At 39.4% G+C, this 21,146-nt stretch overlaps 1 protein-coding gene across 7 annotated transcripts in view; it reads left to right on the forward strand.

The window, feature by feature from the left end:
• Window positions 1-21,146, forward strand: part of DLGAP1 (DLG associated protein 1) — an 869,846-nt gene that overhangs the window by 544,124 nt on the left and 304,576 nt on the right. The window lies entirely within an intron of this gene.

Genomic DNA, 21,146 nt, shown 5'->3' on the forward strand with positions numbered 1-21,146 from the left:
AAGAAAACAGGTAGAGACATCAGATACCTACACATCTGTGTCTGCAAGAGGCTGCATAAAATCTTTAATTGACAGAGGATCTAAGGTGCTAGATGCCATGAGAGGACATTGTGTGTCTTAATGGTTGAAATGTGATCCGTTGTTTTCCATGACAACAATCCTGAATACTTACTGTTCCTTTGCAAAAGTAACATTTCTGGATGGTTGGGGTTTTTGTGGATTTTCTTGTGGCTTTTTTTCCCTGTTGGTTAAATAAGACTCCACAAAAGATCACTGAAGAATCATTCATAACAAGCATGAACCCAGAGTTATTTTTTCAATGCAGGTACAATTATTTTTCAAAATTTTGTTCAAGACTATGTCAGCCTTTGCCCAGTGGGGTTTTCTTTCCCCAGCTGAGGTTTTCCTTCCTCTTATTTTAGAACAATTTAAATTATGTTAAATCCGTTTAAAAAAAACTATGTGAAATGTGTGACAGGGCCGAGCAGTTCTGCTAGTGACTTTGGTTACTGTGATGTTTCCTTGCTGCCTTAAAAAAAAAAAAAAAGTTAACCACATTGACGATTTTCTTTATTTTCAATTTAAATTGCCTTAATAATCCAGCAAAAAGTGTCAAGATTCTTGAATATATTTCCTACGTGGCTTGTACAATCTTCTCCCTATTTTTTCCCTGATCTTAGTAGAGATGTTCCTCTTTCTTGATAGAAAAATGAGGTTACTTCTGCCTGATCCTACTTTGAATGTAGAATCAGTGATTCTGGTAATTCTCTCTCTGATTCTCTATAACTCTCTCTGTTACTCATATCCCAGTATTGGGCAGGGGAGACAATTGGCAAAATATTCTGAGAAAGCAGGGGTCCAGAAAGAGTCAGCGGTAGTAAAAGAAAGATCAAAAATCCTTCCTGAAAGTTGTTCAACTTTATTATTCTTGGTCTGCAGTTTCATTATGCTAAAGACATTTTCAGCTATACCAAAAGTGCTTGGTTAGCTGCAATCAAAGTTTTCATGGCACAGACTTTCACATCCCACAGAGTCCAATCTACTAATGGAAGGTATAGCATTGCTTAGCACAGAGTAAAAAGGAAAAACCAGCTTTGGATCGCTTAGTGGCCGGTGGACTTCATCTCCTCTTTCTCCATTCTCCTTAGAGGACAGTTTGCTTGGTTGAAAATTAAATACAAGAGCCCAGGGTAAATATTTACCATTCAGTAAAGAAGCATTCATCCATAATCTCTGGTCCATTTGAGATCATGCCTTTACATGACCTAACACAAACAGTGATTTGTGAATGGTAGAACACATTGGTTTTTTGCTTATGGTTTTATAGGGGTCACTAAAATATATATGCAATATGGCCAGCTGGCTTTGACTCGGTGGTTAGACTAGGTTTTTTACCATTTTAGTTTTAGGTTCAAAAGCAACAACCTCTCTTGGTGGATTACTGTGCTCATTGGTGAGTTGAATCATGGAAAAATTCCATCTTTATTGTTCCAAACAGCTGAAATCAGTAACTTCATATGGTTCAAACTGTAGTACCTCTGAACAGTCAGATTTTTTTTCTGTCATTTGCCAGGATAGCTTGGTAGAGAAAAAAAAACTTGGACTTTTCAGGTCAAATCAGGTTACTATTACTGAAATCCATAAGGAGTTATAAGACCTTACTATGATTTATGTTACTCATTTGAAATTTTGAATCCGTAAGTTTTCCTGTTGGCTAAAAATAACATGCATTTGGGACTTCACATTAACGGTTCACTTATCTGCTTCTCAAAACCATCTCGCCTCATTCCCCACCAGCAGGCTGTGTCCCTAGTAACTGCCATTTGGAACACATTAGGACACAGGGAAAAATCGTTTTACTCAATTTTTGTAAATGCATATTTAAGTGTTTTAATAAATTCTTGGACAGAAACCACGGTACGGTAAGGGGGGGTGTTTAATTTTTTTTCAGTGAATGATTTATTCTCCTTCAGCCCAATCCTGTTTGTAACTAAAAGGTAAAGATAAAGAGCTAATTACTGTTAAACAATTAGCAAAGGTAAAGGAGGGAATAGAGTGTAAGGAGATGCCCACCAGCTCATTCCTTCATTTGCCGTGACCAATTTCTTACTTCTATTGTCTAACACTTTTATTTCTTGGGGAACACTCATATGACCAAGGAACGACCTCTTCTGATTCTCTGATCTTTTAAGTTTAAGAATATAAACGATTATCTTGTAAAAAAAAAAAAATTGTTTTTTTCCACCTGTTAAAGTTTAGCAATATTCCCTGCCTTGTTTCCATTTCTAAAATAGACTTCTAATTACACTCACAAAATGGGCTTTCTAGGTAAGTATACCTTTTCTTTCATGGACATTGCCACTCTTCTCTATCAGTTGGAGCTTCTACTCCTTGTTGTCCCAGAATTTGGAAACTTCCTGCAAAATTCAGACTTGTGCTATCACAGAACTGTCTAGAAAGCAGAGTTATGTGGAGTCTAGAGTTACTGTATGTTGTACGCATGTGTCTAGGTCCATATACACACATCACATCTGCATAGGCATTCCTGTACCCATACTTCTAAAATATGCATTTATACTTATGCTTTCTTTGATCTCTGATTCATGACATAAGATCTATTTCAAACGTACCATTTCACAAAGTCCACGAAGGAAGAATGGCTATAAAGTGGGGAAACAGACTTTTCATAGATCCTGCTAAAAAAACACCTTGCCTTGCTTTTAAAGTGATTATTTTAAATCTCAGACCACTAGTATAAACCAGCTAGGGGGGGTCCTGCTTCCTTAGTGTAAGGATAAATCCCTTTCATACAAAGAGACATCCAACAACAATGAAAGGAAATGACTTCTGTTCCTCTCATTTTTTTTAACCACTGTTAATTATATACTTGCAGGATTGTCAAACTCCTCGCTGGTTTTACTCTCCAAGTCTCTAAAACTTTAAGGTGTGTAATTAAAGAAGCAGGCAGGCTTTATTTTCTGTTTTTCAGAAAAATGATGGGTTTTAGCGTTCTTGAGCCTCCTCATTGCAAGGCCGTCTGCTATACCTTCTCATTCACAAACTCTTCCCTGGAAGGTGGGCGTAGCATCTTTCCACCTACCTATTTCTCACCTAATAATCCCCTTACAGAACAATTGTTTGAGATTATTTAGTGCGACCTACTCTCGCTAAAAGTGGGAAAAATAAACCCTAAGGAAATACCTTGACTGACAAAGATGAGTAATCTCATCAGTAGCAGGCTGAGACTAGCACACAAACTGCCCAGCTACAGCCCTGTTCTTTTTCCCACTATGTCTTTCACATCTATGAAAACTTTTACAGCTCTTTTCAAAGACTAACTCATCCTTTCTTACTCCATCCATTTAAGGCAGTGGGGTCAAGGTACAGGGAGGCAAAGAACTGATCTGAAAATGAGATTTGAAGCATGGTTTTGGCTTAAAAGGTTCACAAGAGATGAAGACAGCTGTTAACTAAATAATTACCTGAAGTTTGTATTCTGTGGTTACAAATGGCAGGGTACGACTTTTAACTTCTAAATAAAAGAAATGGGTATGTTTCTCCTGTTATCCCTGTCGATCCCTCCTGCATCCCAATGGTTTTATTATGAGGAAACCCTGTACCAACGGAGGACAAAGTGAGCAGAACGGCTCCAAGTTCGGGTGTGTAATCTCTAGGCATTACACTCAGAGCCCTGGGACTGGATTGTGAGGACGACATGATTCTTTCTGGCATCTTCCACTATCTTGGCAGCCAGCTCCTCTCATCTCTCACCTCACTTTCCTAGGATAAAAATTATTAACATAGCTGTAACCATATTTTTCAAAGCAATGTGTGTGTGTGTGTGTGTGTGTGTGTGTATGTAATATGTGACACATAGGACATGCTATATTGGGATAATGGGAACAAATATATTAAATCAGGGTAAGTCTAGAAAATGTGAAACAAATAATGCATAGGAGACATCAAGGGCTACAGGTTGATCTCTTGGTCATTGCTTTTGAAATTCAAAAGAGAGAAAACAGAAGATCTAGCTCTAAAGTTGAAAATGCTGTATGAAACGTTATATAGTGGCATCCATGTGGGTAAAAATGAGCGCAATGATACCACATTCGTCTGCATGTGTAGTCATATATGTGTGTGGCCACTTGCTCTGTCATTGAATATTTAGGGCAATAGTTCCTTAACTTTGTGTGTGCAAGAACCACCTTGAGGGTGTCTATAAAATGAGGATTTGTGGCATCGATCCAAGAGATTCTGATTCTGTAGCTCTGGGATGAGTCCAGTACAGAGATCAATCTAAGGGCCACACTTGAACCTGATGCTAGGGAACTATCAGACTAGATTCATCATTGTATTTACTGAAGGGGGCAGTAGAGTCTAACAGATGAAAACATTGGCTTTACTATCACTACTGACCTCCCACATGACTTTGGGCTCCCTCTACTTAGTACTTCCATTTCTATATCTGCAAAATGGGCATAATGATATGACTCTTGTGTTTGTTAAGGTCTTAGAAAAATATTTCATTTCAAATTTGGGAAAGAAGTAAAAACTATAATGTGAAATGTTTTGAGTTTACAAATCCTCAGATGTTAGCATGCTTCACTGCTTCTTCACGTGTTTCATATACCACTTTTTCTGTTACATTTTGCTTGATCGAACTTTCGTTACACCAAGGTTAGCCTGAACATATCCGATCCTGGGAAAGGAAAGCAGTCTCCCAATGTCGGACGACAAGTCTTCCTCACAATGTAGATTTAAGGCTTCCTCGCCCCATGTGCCAACTAAACACATAAAGCTTTTGTCTGCAGATGAAAAGATCACAAAGGGTCAATCTTTTGATAGCTCAGCTTCTGTGGGTCAGGTTTCCCCCATGGCTCGATATTTGCTAATGGAACACAATTTTTCTGGTCTCCTCAAGCTTTCGTGTGTGTTTAGACAAAACCTGCTTTTGTTTTCAGATCCTAAGTCTGTCAAGACCTGCTGCCTTATTCCAGGCAGCTTTGGTAAGTCCACAGGGCAAGTCTAATTAAGAGCAACAGCTATGGGGCTTGTGTACAAGGGGACTCTATCCACTCACCTCCTTTCTTGGGTCTCTGTTGGGTGTTTCTACCAAGGCGGCTTCAGTGCGTGGGAGTTCTTCCACCGTTGCTGGCAGATGACAATAGGTCCTTGCCCATCACTCTTTTTTGCTCGTGTCTAAAGTCCCTGATCACTCCTGTTCATTCTCAGAAGCCAGCTCCATCAGAGGCCACCTGCTGGCCCAGGTTGTACTCCAGGCATCAGTCTGACTGGTGGCCCCCAGCAGTAAATACATACAGAGAGACGCCCCTTTTAAGTCCCTTAAAGGATCCCGACTACTTGTAATCCTTGGATAATTCATCTTTTCTTCTTCTTCTTCTTCTTCTTCTCTCCTAACTAGTAGAAGTTCAGCGGGCTTTTCGGTAACTCAGGGGGTGTCAGTGCAAGTAACTGTCATTTGTTTGCAAATGAACCTGAGCTTTCTGAAAATGATTCCCCTGTAAAATCTTCCCCCCATCACACTCCTCCAGGCTTCTCGTTGATTTGAGATTGTTTCCTGTTCTCCCACCTCTTGGAAGTATTTCATGGCACGCTGAACAGACACTTTTAGTCAAAAACGCCTATAAATAACTGATTTTCCTGCTTGCTGCCTTCTCTCTAAGGCTTTCACAAAGGAGGTGAACAAATCCACTAGAAACAAGAACTCTCTGTGAGGGCTGTGCGGTGACGCTTATGAAAAATCTGATCTACAGGCCAACAATTATCGTGTGGGTCCCTTTGCCATATTTGACTTAGGCAATCACTGCCCAGAAAAAGAAACATTTTATTTCATGCCAGCTGTTCTCATGAACTGAACAATCAATCAAAAATGTCTCATATGAGCTTTCCTGCTTCTTTAAAAACGTTTATTTTGACTTTCACGCTGCTTTAAAAAAAAAAATCCCAAAGCCAACAGCTGTTTCTTAGATTCTATTGCTAAATCTAGGTGACCAATTCCTATGGCTATTCTGTGATAGGAAATGTGAAACTACTTCCACGTTCCTCCTCCAAACTGGCCTTGCTTATAGAGAGTTTCACTGTCTGGCCTGTCTTTGCTCTGTCTCCTGTGTCACCCATCATCAGCACCCCCACATCTCCCAGGGTGGTGTCATGGAACTCCCTGGAAGACTGCACTCAGCTAGGCAAGGCCATAATACCAGCCTTCACTGACCTCACTGAAATGACCCTTAGAAATCAGACACATGACATTAATTATACTCCTTCCCTTCCTCCACACCTTACTGAGCAAAGGAGAATTGGGCTTAGCTATTTTATTATATAATTTGGAATGGGAAACTGTCCCCAAACCATGTTTACAGCTGAGGAAACTGAGGCCTGGAGAGATTAACCAGCATTCCCTCGGCTCTTCAGTTGTAGAGAGGGGGGTGGGTGTCTTCTTCAGTCCTCTCACCCCACCTGTTAGGGGTCCTCAGTCACGGAGCATGAGATCATCATTGATCTTGGTGTTCTGTCTACTCAAGAAACTCTGCCACCAGCCCTGCTCCCGGCTTTTTCCACTCTAGGCACTGGGTCTAATGTGGTTTGGGTTTAGTCTGTTGCTAAGGTTTCTAGAAAGTACATCTCGTTAAGGCTTTCCTCTTTGTGAACTGAACACGCACAGTCAACACAAGTATGCGAAAGAACTTCAAAGGACAGTTAGCTCAGTGCTTTTGACATTTTTAACCATGGAATTCCTTGTTCATATAAAGCAGAATATATTAAACATAGAACAGTCCCCACTCTGTATCCATGGGTTCTGCAAATGGAAAATATTAGAAAAATAAATAAATTTCAGAAAGTTCCAAAAAGGAAGCTTGAATTTGCCGTGTGCCAGCAACTATTTCCATAGCATTTCCATTGCATTTACAACTATTTTCAGAACATTTACACTGTATTAGGTATTATAAGTAATCTAGAGATGATTTAAAGTACACGGAGATGTGCATAGGTTATATGCAAATACTGCACCATTTCAAAGAAGGGACTTGAGCGTGCCTGGATACCAAGAGATGATTGCAGTACTCACACTGAAGCAAGACTAGGAGAATTCAAATCCAAATCCCCTTCCCTCCCATCCACTGCCCTGCATCCAAGTTTCCCTGAAGGTGGGGGGGGGCTTCCAAAGCACAGTTTGAAACCTGTTGCCCATTCCTTAAGCAGATCTAAGCTAAGGAAGAGTTTAATGATTGGTGGGGGGGGAGGAGACACAGGAATGGGAAGGATCAGGATGGGGCAGAGGAGGGGAGTCTGTATCCACTCTTGATAAACCAACTCTTGACAAGTCAGAAAAATCAGAAAACCCTGATGAAGTCCAAAAACTGTCAGTTAACTGTCCCAAGCTTGGTAAATTTAATTGGCAGCTCTCCCAGGCTGCAGTCCAGCTGCCCTGTCTTTCCTGAAAACGACAACTGATCATAGGTGCCAAGAGTTCCTGATTGGCTCACAGTATGAAAGCACTTCTTGACTCCAACAGACTAGTTCTTACGTCACCTTCATTCCTTTTCCTCAGCTGTGACCCAGAGAGAGGGACTGACTTTTCTATGAACAGGCAGGCCTTTCAGCCCCAGGCCAGTGCTCAGCCCGTACACCATACTGAACACTTCCATATCTTCATCACATGCTTGATGTACTTACGTGGGATAATGAACGATGGCAATGATAATAAGCCAATGATGAAGGAGAAGAAGGAGAAAAAAGGGAGAAAAAGAAGGACTATAATTTACTGAGAAATTTCAATAGGCTTATGCTTAACATATATTGTCCCTATTTCTGAAAGTTACTAGGGTAGCGGTTCATACCCTCATTTTATACAAAATGGAGGTAATTAATTTGCCCAAGATTATACTGCTGGTAAGTGACAGAATGGAGATTTAAACCTTGATCTGTCTGATTCCACAATCTGTTCACTTCCCATCGTACCATGCTGCCTCTGCTTGGTAAATATTCCCTCTGATCTTTTCCTGATGAATTGTTTCTCAATGAGAATTTATTTTAATGACAATTTTTTAAATGGTTAACTATAATTAAAAAACAGATTCTACCTCTATGATTAGGTATAGTTTGGAAAGTGGCCATGTTAGAAAGTAACATATGAGATTCATTTGCAAAGTCAGATGTATAGTGTAAATTGGAGTAGAACAATATTATTTCATATAACTGGAAAATTACATCTCAGCCTATGAAAGAACCATCACTCAAAGCTGTTGTACTTATTCTTTTTTCAATGAGAAACAATACAGTTTATCCCTTGAGACTGCCAACCTGATTCTAGTTGTCACATTGTTAAAACACCATAAGGTTATGTCCCAATTAGAATTGTCTGCCCATTTAATATCCTTTGCTTGTATTAATTTGGGGATGTTTTCTTCCACAAGAATTAACTTCGCTGAAATGGTGAGGAAGGAAACGAGGAATCCCCAAACCCAATATCTCTATAACAGTGTGAGTTTATACTTTTGTCCTTTGGGGAGACCAGATAGTTATCTCCAAGGCATGTTTTGAGCCAGAATTCTACTGGGTGCATGAGCTCCACACATCCCAAATTGTTAACTAAATATTTGGGAAGTTCACAAACCTCACTATTTGTTAAATTATCACAGGTCCAAAGGAAAAGATATGTTTCCCTAAAGGTCAACCTTTAGAATGCTTCTTAATTACTTATATAACTGAAACAAGTTAGCCATGTAATTAATACCCAGTGCAGAGGACTCATGTGTATCAGTTGAAGGTGGCCGGGGGCTACAGATATCCAATAAATAGTGCTGTTAGGGAATGTTAGCAGAGTTTAAACTAAATTTCTATAATAGATAATACAGAACGTTCAGGCTTTTGAAATCCATCAGGATAAAAGGTGCCATACTCAGTTATGAATTTGGAAGTCGTGGAGTCCTCAGTATCCTACTTTTCAGCTCATTTTGGATTTTTCCTCACGTACATGTATCTCATCACAGAGAATTCAGTGTTCTAGCAATCCCTTATTTAATGCCCTCCCCCTTTGCTTAAGCCCAGATGAAGTTCGTTTAAAGTAATGGATACAGTCTTAATGTTTCCACAGCCTCCACTTTCTCTTGGTTCAATATTTTATAAAATATCCCCATGCATAAGAAGGAAATGTTAATTATTCACTTCACAGGGACATGTAAGTAACTAAGAAATGAAAGAGTTCACTAAAATTAAACCACGCCAATTTCATCTCATTGATGTTTTTGAACACTGTATTTCTTAGAGTCAACCAGCGATGATTTCACCCAACTGTCATAATATGTAGTCTCTTCGCGTTATCTAGATCGTGAGTGTATAATGAAAGATTCTGTTAAATCATTTACAAGGACAGCCTTCTCAACATCTTTCATTCAACCAAGATTTATTTAGCACCTCTTTGACCCACACTGAACTCTGGGAGAGGTGACTACATAAAAGTGGGAAAGGGAAAGACCGGTGTGGGGAAAGGAACAGCACAGACGGGGTAATGACCACCCAGCTGGAGAGAATAAGGAAATGGAGGACAGGATTGAGTCTCTAGTTGATGAGATGATATGGAATATGTTTTTTCTAAAACACTCAAGTTTCCCAAAGATGGAGGATACGGTCTAGTCTGGAGGCCAAGCACCAGCAGTTTAACTCTCTGTGCAGTATCTCTAAGGACAAGCGATGGTGAGGATGAGACAGAGCAGGGCCAGGCACCCCAGAAGGACATGGGAGGCATCAGACAACAAGCAAGCTGAGTCCAACAGCCAGGCTTCCGGCCCCGGAGGCAGTGGGGCTGCCCAGGGCCCTGAGAAGAAATCTGGGCAGACAGCAAACCTGCTGTGGGGAAACCATGCTCGTGTTCACGTAGCATCGCGTGCTCGTCCAGCGGCAGGCCGGTAGGATGGGACCGCCTGGATTCTGTGGGGGGCAGCACCACCCTGTACCCCCAGAGAACTGAGATGCCGCTGGGGCACCAAAAGTTCACAGGCATGAGAACAGCAGAGGGACAGCAAATCGGGAGATAACCCCAGGGAATAACAGATGGGTTTCTCACACCAAAACCCAACTGTATCCCCAGCTCATACCCCTGAGCAGGCAACTGTTAGGTAGGAAGATATTTCCTAACAAAGGCATCAGATCCCAAGTCAGGTGAAGACCTTCCTGTTATTAAAAATATGTAACGAGAACTGCTGGCTGAACATGTCAGGGACAGAGCGAAGGAAATTTCCGTATTTGGGGAAAGGAGGGCAGGTGGCCCCCAGGGTTCCTTTCAAATCAAATAGTCTTGGCACATAGTGCTGTGCAATACGGTAGCCACTGGTCACGTGTGGCTATTTAAATTTACATTAGTTAAAGTTAAATAAAAGGAAAGATTCAGCCCCTCAGTCACCAAAGCCACATTTCTAGCGCTCAGTAGTCACATGTGACTGGTGTTTACCATATTGAACGACAAAGATATAAAACCTGCCCGTCACTGCAGAAAGTTCTATTGGACTGTGTGATTCTAGTTGTTTCTTGTCTATTTTAATATACTGAGTTCTACTAGATTTGGGCTTTGCCCCAAGAAGGTAACATCCTGTTGTGATGTCCCAGCGCTTACAGGTGTCAGAAGCAGGCGGTACCTGTCCTGTGTGCCCCGGTGAGAGTGAGGGCTGCCGTGGGAATGCCTGTTTTCTGCCACTTACTCACGACACGGCATCAAATAAACCACTTCACCACTCATATCTTCTAGTTCTTCCTTTAGAAAAATATCTTGCCGAGTTATTGTGAAGAGTAAATTCTTTAAAGTACCTAGCGTTCAAAAAGCACAACTCATTTTTTACTAGAAACACAAGAACTAGCGTGGGATTTTGCCCAGATTCTCACCCACCATTTATCAGTACTTGCCATGCCTGGGGACTTGCTCTGGGCGCAGAATGCACAGTGTTTCCCTGGGTCTTCCCATCCGCCCTGGCGCTGGCCCCTCCAAGGAGCCTGCTTGGCTCCCACTCTGCCTTTTGTACCTGACTAACCATGAGCTGCCCAGGCAGTACCCAGCCCAGCACTTCCACTCACACTCTGAGCTTTGGGCCGAAGCTCTCGCTCAGACAGTAACCCTCACCTGTGATTCTCATTTATGAAAGAGGGCTGCCAAAATTTTCTCCTACTCACATTGATTTGTAAATTACAATGTTGTGGCACCTCTGGGAGCTGCCGCTGGGTGCCAATGGATTCAGAAGTTGGCGATGCATGGTATTATCTGCTACAGCTAGCCACACGGCTGGTGCCAATCAGATGGGCCCCCCTCCCCCCGACAACAGGTACCGTTTGCACGTTACCTGAGACACTCCTGCATCCCTCACCTTCTCCTGGCTTTGACCAAATGGCAAGAGCTTTCTAGAGAGGCCCTTGGAGTATTCACTACGGGTTATTTGGGGGCAGTGTTTACTTCAGCCCTATTCGCTGAGAAGAGTGGGCACCTTCCTGCTGCCCATGAAAAAAATCAATGTACCAATGGATGGGTGTCAGTGAGAGACTTAGCACACCATTCTGAGTTGGAAAGAAGAGTCACCTGATTAGATAAGAGGCAGTAATCTCATGGAACAATAACCAGCACGTACGTTGTAGTCTTCTGTTTTAACGTAACCGGTATTACCAAAAACATGCCGTCTGGCCACATTTGTTTACTTTCCAAACGTCAAAAGCCGTATTTTCTCACATTGTTCTCTGAAACCAAGTGTTCTTTGGCCAACTCTGAGGCCTAGAAAGAGATTGCTTCATCCCCACAAGCCAGAAAAATGCCATTGGTGGCAGGCCAGTTGGAAAGCTTGCTTTCCAGAAAAGGCCTTTCTAGAAAAGCTTACAAGCCAGGGCTCCCTAACACAGACCCTCAGAGGAAGAGGGTTTGCAGGCCTGGAGCATCTCGGGAAGGTTACTTATAGCGCCGGGGCTGCCCGGAAGCAGAAGTGACGAGCTTGCACGTCTGACTGACTTTGGAAGTAATCCTACCTTGAGAAGAACGTTTGATGGGGTGGAGGAGAACTCAGATGCAGGAAGGCAGGGCACACCTATCCACCTAATTCAAGTGCTCTTAGCCTGCGACTGTGGACAGATAGGACACATAGTCCCCAAGAATGGACTCTAGGGGGTCGTGAACTCCTGAACTTAACACATTAAGGAGGGGGTTGTGTGTATTCATCCTGCTCTGGAGAAAAGTCCTTAGCTTTTAGCATGTCCCCAAAAAACATAAAGGGCTACTAACAAGTTTAAATGATGATATCCTTAAAATTAGGTAGCTTTTTCCCCAGATGATCCAGCAATCCCACTCCTGGGCATATATCTGGAGAAAAACGTAATTCAAAAAGATACACACACCCCAGTGTTCATTGCAGCACTATTTACAATAGCCAAGACATGGAAGCAACCTAAATGTCCACCCACAGATGAATGGATAAAGAAGATGTGATACATACATACAATGGAATATTACACAGCCATATAAAAGAATGAAATAATGCCATTTGCAGCAACATGGATGGACCTAGAGATGATCATACTAAGTGAAGTAAGCCAGACAAAGACAAATATCTGCTATCTCTTATATGTGGAATCTAAAAAAAAGGATACAAATGAACTTATTTATAAAACAGAAATAGACTCACAGAGATAGAAAGAAAACTTATGGTTACCAAAAGGGACAGGGGGAGAGGGATAAATTAGGAGTTTGGGATTAAAATATACACACTACCATATGTAAAATAGGTAACCAACAAGGACCTACTGTATAGCACAGGGAACTAATATTCAATATCTTGTAATAACCTATAGTGGAAGACAATGTAAAAAAAAAATAGATAGATAGATATAATTGAATCACTTTACTGTACACCTGAAACTAATACAACATTGTAAACCAACTATATTTCAAGAAAAAAAATTTTTAAATTAGCTTTTTCCTTAAAAACTTAAAGTTGATGACTTTCCTTCTTCCTTGTAACGTCTCATTAGAAAAGCCTTTTGGGTTACAACCTTAGAATACTTTGAGGAATGGGCAATTTTTAAGGAATTATTATTGTGGGTGACTATTACCTGAAATAGATAGATCCTGTGTTGGAACCTGGAGATCCTGTTACAAAGTAAAGTGTGTAATAGGATTTATCGTAAAGGAGCTCTTCCTGAGTGATCAATTCAAGTAACAAAAAGTGAGGTTCTGCTGTGTACAAGGGCTGAAGCTGAGAGGAGAGGGGAATTCAAAGATTTGTAAAATAACTCGTACTCTTAGAGAGTTTGTAGTCTAGTGGGACACTGGGTGGTTAGATAAATAGAATACAAGGCAAAGTAAGAAGCAGTATGAAGATACCTGAACAAGGAATATGGAGGTTGATAGGAAGGAAAATTCCAACCTGGGGTTTAGGAAAGGGAGGATAAAGAAGAAAGGTTTCCCCATTTGAAACACTACGTCTCTGAAGCTTTGGTATCATTTCTTTGGAAGCATATTGGTAGGGATTTCTCTTAGCTTTTTCCCATTTTTACTAATCTCTCAGTAATTTAGCTCTGTATCTCCCATGCCTGACTTAGTGCCTAACAAACACCATTTATGTATGGATGGATGGATGGATGGACGGATGGGTGATGGATAGGTAGGTGGATAGGTGAGTGGGTGGATGGATGGATTGATGAATTAATAGGCGAGTGGGTGGGTGGGTGAGTGGATTGATGGATGGATGGATGGATGGATGGATGGATCACAGGCAGGAGAGAGGAAAGGCACAGAGAGAGGGAGAGAAGAAGAAATAGAATTCACAACATCATAGTAGTTATCTCACCAGCCAGCTCAGTTCAGAGTCTTGTGGGAGAGGAGTTTAGAAAGGTAAACATCTCCATGGATCAGGAGTCTGGACACAGTCTAGCTCAGCTGAGTGGCGTGCTCAAGGCCTTCCAAGGCTGAAATGAAGATATCAGCTGGGCTGGGCTCTCATCTGCAGGCTCTGGGGAAGACTCTACTTCCAAATGAATTTAGGCAGATAGCAGAATTCAGTTCCCTGCAGCTGTACAACTGAGGTCCTTTCATCTGCAAGCCAACAAATGTCGTATCAAACCTTTGATCAAGCTTTGAATCCCTCTGACTCTCTCTGCCACATCTCTCTGACTTCCTCTTCTGCACTCAGCCAGGAGAAAACTCTTCTTTTACTTTTTAATTTTATTTTATTATGGTAACATAGACATAACATAACACCCCTCTTCTTGTAAGGGCTCATGTGATTACACTGGGTCCACCCAGATTAATCCAGTATAATCTACCTATTTTAAGATCACCTATTAGTAACCTTACTGACATCTGCAAAGTCCCTTTTGCCATGAAACAGAACGTATTCATGGGTGTGACAGCAGGGGTTAGAGATCATGGGAGTCAAAATTATGTCTACCACAATAGTTAACAACAGAGTGCATATAAATAGTAAATTGGTGAGGAGGGCACTTTTAGTGACAGTCATGCCATTCAAAGGCATGCAGTCAGTTTTAGGAAGATAAAGTACAGCTTTGGATCCAGACAGCTGTGTTCAAACCCTGTGTTTTACAGATTAGGCAACTCTGAGTGAGTTATTTAACCTCTCTCTGCCATGGGCTCCTCCTTTGTAATATGGTGGTAATAACAATCCTATCATGTAGGGGTCTTGAGAGGATTAAATGGGTGAATGTAATATAAAAGATGTAGAACAACGCTTGGAAAGGGAGCATTATATATTATATAATGCCTCAATGAATGCTATTATTATTACTCTTAAGTGTGAAAACATGGTGGTACCAACATGAACTGAAACAAGGCAGCAGATTTAAGACACATTGCAGAAGTTACTGTTAGAGGACACAATTTCATTTAGTCAGACTTTTGAGGAAGTGAAATCCTACAGCATCTGTACTCATTTCCTATTGCTGCTATAACAAGTAACCGCAAATCTAGTGGCTTAAACACAAATTTATTATCTTACAGCTCTGGGGATCAGAAGTCTGAAATGGGTCTCACTGAGCTAAAATCATAATATCAGCAGGGCTGTGTCCCTTCTGGAGGCTCTAGGGGAAAATGCATTTTCTTGCCAATTTTCCAGCTTCTAGAGGCTGCCTGTATTCCTTGACACCTGGCTCCCCCTTCATCTTCAGAGCCGGCAATCACATCACTCTGATCTCTGCTTCTGTGGTCACGTCTTCTTCTCTGACTTTCCTGCCTCCCTCTTTCACTTACAAAGACCCCTGTAATCACATTGGGTTCATCTGGACAATCCAGGATAATCTCCCATCTCAAAATCATTAACCTAATCACCTCTGCAAAGTCCCTTTTGCCATGTAAGGTAACATTGTCACAGTTTCCCTGGCTTAAAACATGGGCATCTTTGGCGAGCCATTATGCCACCTGCCACAGAATCTACCACCTCATCTGTGATATGTTTTTTTAACCTAATCATTTTTGAAACTTTGTATGAAAAGTGTGTGAAATCATCTGCCCAGAGCATATCAGCTAAATGAGATCGATGTACACATTCAGTGGTCCTGGAGACTTCTTTCACGTGGAGATGGACTAAAAAGGGCATCAGTTTCTGTGTCTGTTAGATTATTTTAAACTATTTGACTATTTAGACTATTTAAACTATGTTAGTCTATTTTAAGCCATTTTGAACTATTTTAAACTATTGGGTCTAGATTCCTCTTTGCCTATGTGTTATATATTTGCTGCTTTTTTAAAATTTAGAATGTTTAATATTCACTTAAACTTACACTAAAATGCCAATTCTTCATATCACTTGAAGACATCTTTCCAATATCTATATGTAAATACATACATTTTACACATTTGCAATTAACATGTTGCATGTATTTTTGCCTTTTGTTGTACATAATATAATTTTTAAATCAAATACTTGTGAGCACTGAGTACATGTCAGGCACTCTGTTCAAGACTGGGCATACAAAGTTGAAAAATACAACTTCTATGCTCAAGGATTTTTTACCATAGTGGGAGAGAGGAGGGATGCTGATGGTAAGAATTTTTATTTTTTATTTTTATTGGAGTATAATTGCGTTACAATGTTGGGTTAGTTTCTGCTGTACCATGAAGTGAATCAGCTATATGTATGCATATATCCCCTCCCTCTTGGACCTCCCTCCCACCCCACCCCCCATCCCGCCATCTAGGTCATCACAGAGCACTGAGCTGAGCTCCCTGTGCTATACAGCAGTTTCCCACTAGCTAGCTATTTTACACATGGTAGTGTATTTATGTCAAACCTAATCTCCCAATTCATCCCACCCTCCCCTTCCCTGCCATGTCCACATGTCCACTCTCTACATCTACATCTCTATTCCTACCCTACAAATAGGTTCATCTGTACCATTTTTCTAGATTCCCCATATATGTGTTAATATACGGTATTTGTTTTTCTCTTTCTGGCTTACTTCACTCTGTGTGACAGACTCTAGGTCCATCCACATCTCTACAAATGACCCAGTTTCGTTCCTTTTTATGGCTGAGTAATATTCCCTTATATATATGTACCACATCTTCTTTACCCATTCAAAAGGAAAAAACATGTTTAAAATATATAGAATTGCCTAGGCTTGGAGGTTGAATGACTAGGTTGTCAGGAAAGAGAAGAGTAGAAATGAAGACCAATTCATGGTTTGAAAAATTGGATGCATGTCAGTATCTCCAATTGAGATAGGTAATCTGGGAGAAAAAATATGTTGGGATGGAAAAGATGATTTAGTTCTAGACATCTTGAATCTGATGTGCCTATAGAATATCCAGTTGAAGGTGTCCCATAGGCAAGCCTTCACTTATCTGAATATTATTTAGGAGGATATTACAATAATTCAGACAAGAGATGATTGTGGTTCAGACTAAGCTAGAAGCAATAAAGATGGAGAGAAGTAAATGTATCTTTCTACCATATCTTTAAGGTGCCAGGTTGGTCGAAAGTCCTCAGGTGAGGAAGACAGAGAAGTGAAGCCAGCTGAATTTATGAGTCTGGAGTTCAGGAAGTTGTCAGGGCTGGAGAAAATTTAGCTGGGAATTATCACGTAGAAGGTAGAGGAAAGTTTGAGTGAATGAGATCACATTGGGACATGTATGTTAGAAGGTGGGGCAGCACAGACCAGTTTCCTAGGTTACACAGATATTTAAGCACAGACAGGTAGCAAAGGAAAACCATGCTAAAGAGTCAGCAAGATCAAAACAGCGTGGAAGTAAAGGGAGATCAGGATTTCAAGAAATAGGAAAAGTTGAACAAGGTCAACTACCAAAGAGGGGTCGAGTTAGACCTGGAATGAAAAGTCTATCAATGAATCTGGCAATTAAGAAGTAACTATTTAATTTGCCAGTAGTTTCATAATTATCATAACGTATCATTTTGTATATATACATTGTATGCCTATATATGCTTATCATTTTAATAAATGCTTATTATTTTTAATGTCTAGCATTTTAATAAAAATATTGTGGCTATTAACGTATGCTAACACACCATGGTTAGAATACTGATTTCTCAATTATTTCACATTTGAATTTTTTTTACATTTTTCTCCATTATGAATAATGCCTTAAATGTCTTTTTCAATAAAATGTGGACAGTTTTTTCTGGTTAGTATTCCCAAATACTATGCACGCCTCTTAAATTCAAAATAAAAAGAAGTGCAAGTAGATCTTAGTATCTTCAAATAATTTAAAAATTCTGATTTTGAATAATTATTTTGCAGAGACTTGTTTGCCCTTTCCGTTGTTTTCAGATGGAGACAATCACAAACATTTGGACTATGGTCTAGCAGGGAAAGCACACTTCCAAAGCCAGCATTTCCTCAGTATATTACATCCTGAAGTCCTCTATTGATGTAGCATTATAGTGACTAATCTCCAGAGGAATCTGTTTCCTTTCTCTACATTACAAACCATTTAACACCCATTAGTAATAGGTTTCTTCACTTGCAAATGACTAAAGTAATTTCCCATTTATTAGCTATTTTTGTTGACCTCACTTCACTAGAGATCCTCAATCTAAGTTTTATTTTAGCAATCACAATTCTCTCATCTAATTAACAAAAAAATTGGGCCACTGCCTCAGTGGCCTGCATTCAACCCTATTTTGACTGGCGATTTTCTAATAATATCTCATGCTCCTTTCCACCCCTGTACTTGTAACAGTAGTTTCTGTTCCATTGAGTTCATTCTCTTTCCCTAATTCTCTTTGCCCCCATTCTGCTCTGTTTGTTTTTTTTTCCCCTCACATTTTTTTCTTTTCCTTTATTTACTTAGTAACCTATCCAAATCTTTCACTGTTACAAATGCCTCAAGAAGCATCCAATTACTTATTCAGTAGGAATTCCTGGATTCGCTGGGCCAATGGGAATGCCAAATGGTAAGGCTTTTTGCACGTTACCAAATGACCTCTAGAAAGGGTCCCTGAATTTTCACCCCAGAAGCAGTTTCCATTCTTGACACCCTTTTTAGTAGATTCTTCTCTATTGTGAGTCCAAGCCCACCTCTCTTTCTTTAACTTGGATGTAGAGCTATGTGAAATAAATCAAATTTTTCTTCTACAAGGCAGTCCTTCAAATGTTTGATTAAAACTATTGTTTGCCCATAAGTCTTCATTGTTCTATCTTCAAAAGACCTAGTTCCTTCAGCAATTCTCTGAGAATAGGACATCAAGCTCTTTTAGCTGACAACAGACAAATTGTATTTTGTTCCAAGAAAAGCAGCATCTCTCTTAACTTATGGTATTATTTTGTGAACAATATTTCAGTTGAATTTGGACTTCACAGCACCCATTGAAAATCTTTGGATATGAATACCCTACTTCTATCAAGGTACCAGCTCGTCTGGCAGCCATGCCAACCTGTCTCACACTCAGATAAAAATTGTGAGCCATTCATTCACGTGAAATCATTTTGACATGTTTCTCTTACCTTGTACTATGTGCTTAGGTGGTTTAACATAACGTAGACTATTATGTTTATCTTTATTAAATGTCATCTTATAAATACAAATGTGTCTTTCTAGCCCAGGGTCACTCCTTACTATTGTGCACAGTCTAATTCTAGAGAACATCATTTATATTAGTAGTTATCTTACTTATTTATTTATTACCATAATTTTCCAGAAAATGACAGTAGAGTCTTGAGGACAGGACAGCTTGTTTCTAATTCACCCACCTAAAAGTGCCATTTGGATGACCAGAAAGAATGCTTCTGCTGTCAAAATTGAAGAAATATTAAATCTGAAATCCAGTATTTTAAATATTTTCCCAAGATGTATTATATTGTAAATCTCATAATAGTGTCTAATATATCATCATGGAAGTTGATGATTAAAAAACTGTTCAGAATAGGGCCAAAAAGAAAGGCTTATGCATACCACTAAAGACTATTCTCCAGTTTTTCTTGAAATTATTTATATACCATCTAGGAAAAGCCATTCAACCAGTTGTGAATCTCCTATTCAGTCCACATTTTTTATTTTGTTCAAAAGTGTATCACTTTATTACAGGTATTATTGGGAAGGTTCATAATATACGTTTATTGGGGAAATTTTGTAAAATGCATAAGAAAATAAAGAAGATAATCAAAATCACCCAGGGATAATCAATGTAAAGATTTTTGTGTTAATTGCTGTTCTTTGAAAATACTGATATCACTAAACCGCTGAATAAGCTCGCCAAAAAGAGAAAAAGAAAGCATAATATAAACACTATTAGGAATGAAGACAGGAACAGGGATAAATTTACAGTAGATATTAAATCTATCATAGGAATAGAACAGAAATAGATTTTATACCAATATATTGAAAACTTAAGTGGATAATTTCTTAGAAAAATAAATTATTCAAAACTCAGTGAAAACAAGAACCTTGAATACATCCATAACAATTTAAGAAATTGACACATTAGTTTAACATTTACTCAGAAAAAGAAAGACCAGACCCAAATAGTTTCATGAAACCAGCGAGAAAAAGGTAATCCCTGTCATATAAAAATTCTTCTAGAGATCTGAACAAAGAAAAGGTGCCCAGTTCATTTTAGGATTTCGTATAATCTTAAATAGATGACGGCAGTCTGAGAAAGGAAAATTGTAATGCAATTTCTCTCATGAACCTGATGCAAAAATTCTTAATAAATATTTCAATAAAATTAAATAATTATAAGTAATGTAAAATAATATGACCAGACAGGATTTATTTGCTAATGAAAGGAGCCTTAGCATTAGAAAAAAAATATTCATATAATTCACAGCAACTAGGAGATTAAAGGAGAAAACACACGTGACTATCTCAATATATGCATAAAAGACATTTTATAATATTCAACAGCCATTAAGGATTTAGAAAAAAAGTAAAACAAACTAGTAATAGAAAAAAATTCTTAAAGTATATGTACATATGTATAGCTACAGAAACTTCATGTCATATCAGATCATAAAGGTATTCCTTTTAAATCCATGAAAATGATATACCTCTTCTAAAATGTGTTGAGCTAGATTTTGGCCACTGGTTCTTTTTTTTATTGTTATTGAGGTATAACTGACATATAACGTTATATTAGTTTGAAGCATACAACATAATGATTCAATATTTGTATATACTGCAAAAATGATCACCACCAGAAATAGAGACACAGATGCGGAGAACAAATATATGGACACCAAGGGGGGAAAGCAGGGGCGGGGGTGGGGGATGGTGGTGGTGTTGGGATGAATTGGGAGATTGGGATTGACATGTATACACTAATATGTATAAAATAGATAACTAATAAGAACCTGCTGTATAAAAATAAATAAATTAAATTAAATTTAAAAAAAAAGATGATCACCACCATAAGTCTAGTTTACATCTGTCACCACACACAGTTAAAAAAATTTTTTTCTTGTGATGAGAACTTTTAAGATCTACTCTCTTAGCAACTTTCAAATATGCAGTACAGGATTATTAACTATAATCACCATGCTGTACATTACACCCCAGGACTTATTTATTTTATAACCGGAAGTTTGTACCTTTTGACCACCTTCACCATTTCACACAACCACCACCCCCCGCCTCTGGCAACCATCAATCTGTTCTCTGTATCTATAAGCTCAGGTGTTTTTTTTTTTTC

This window comes from Balaenoptera musculus, chromosome 14 (genome assembly GCF_009873245.2).
Source record: "Balaenoptera musculus isolate JJ_BM4_2016_0621 chromosome 14, mBalMus1.pri.v3, whole genome shotgun sequence".
NCBI classification, from domain to species: domain Eukaryota; kingdom Metazoa; phylum Chordata; class Mammalia; order Artiodactyla; family Balaenopteridae; genus Balaenoptera; species Balaenoptera musculus.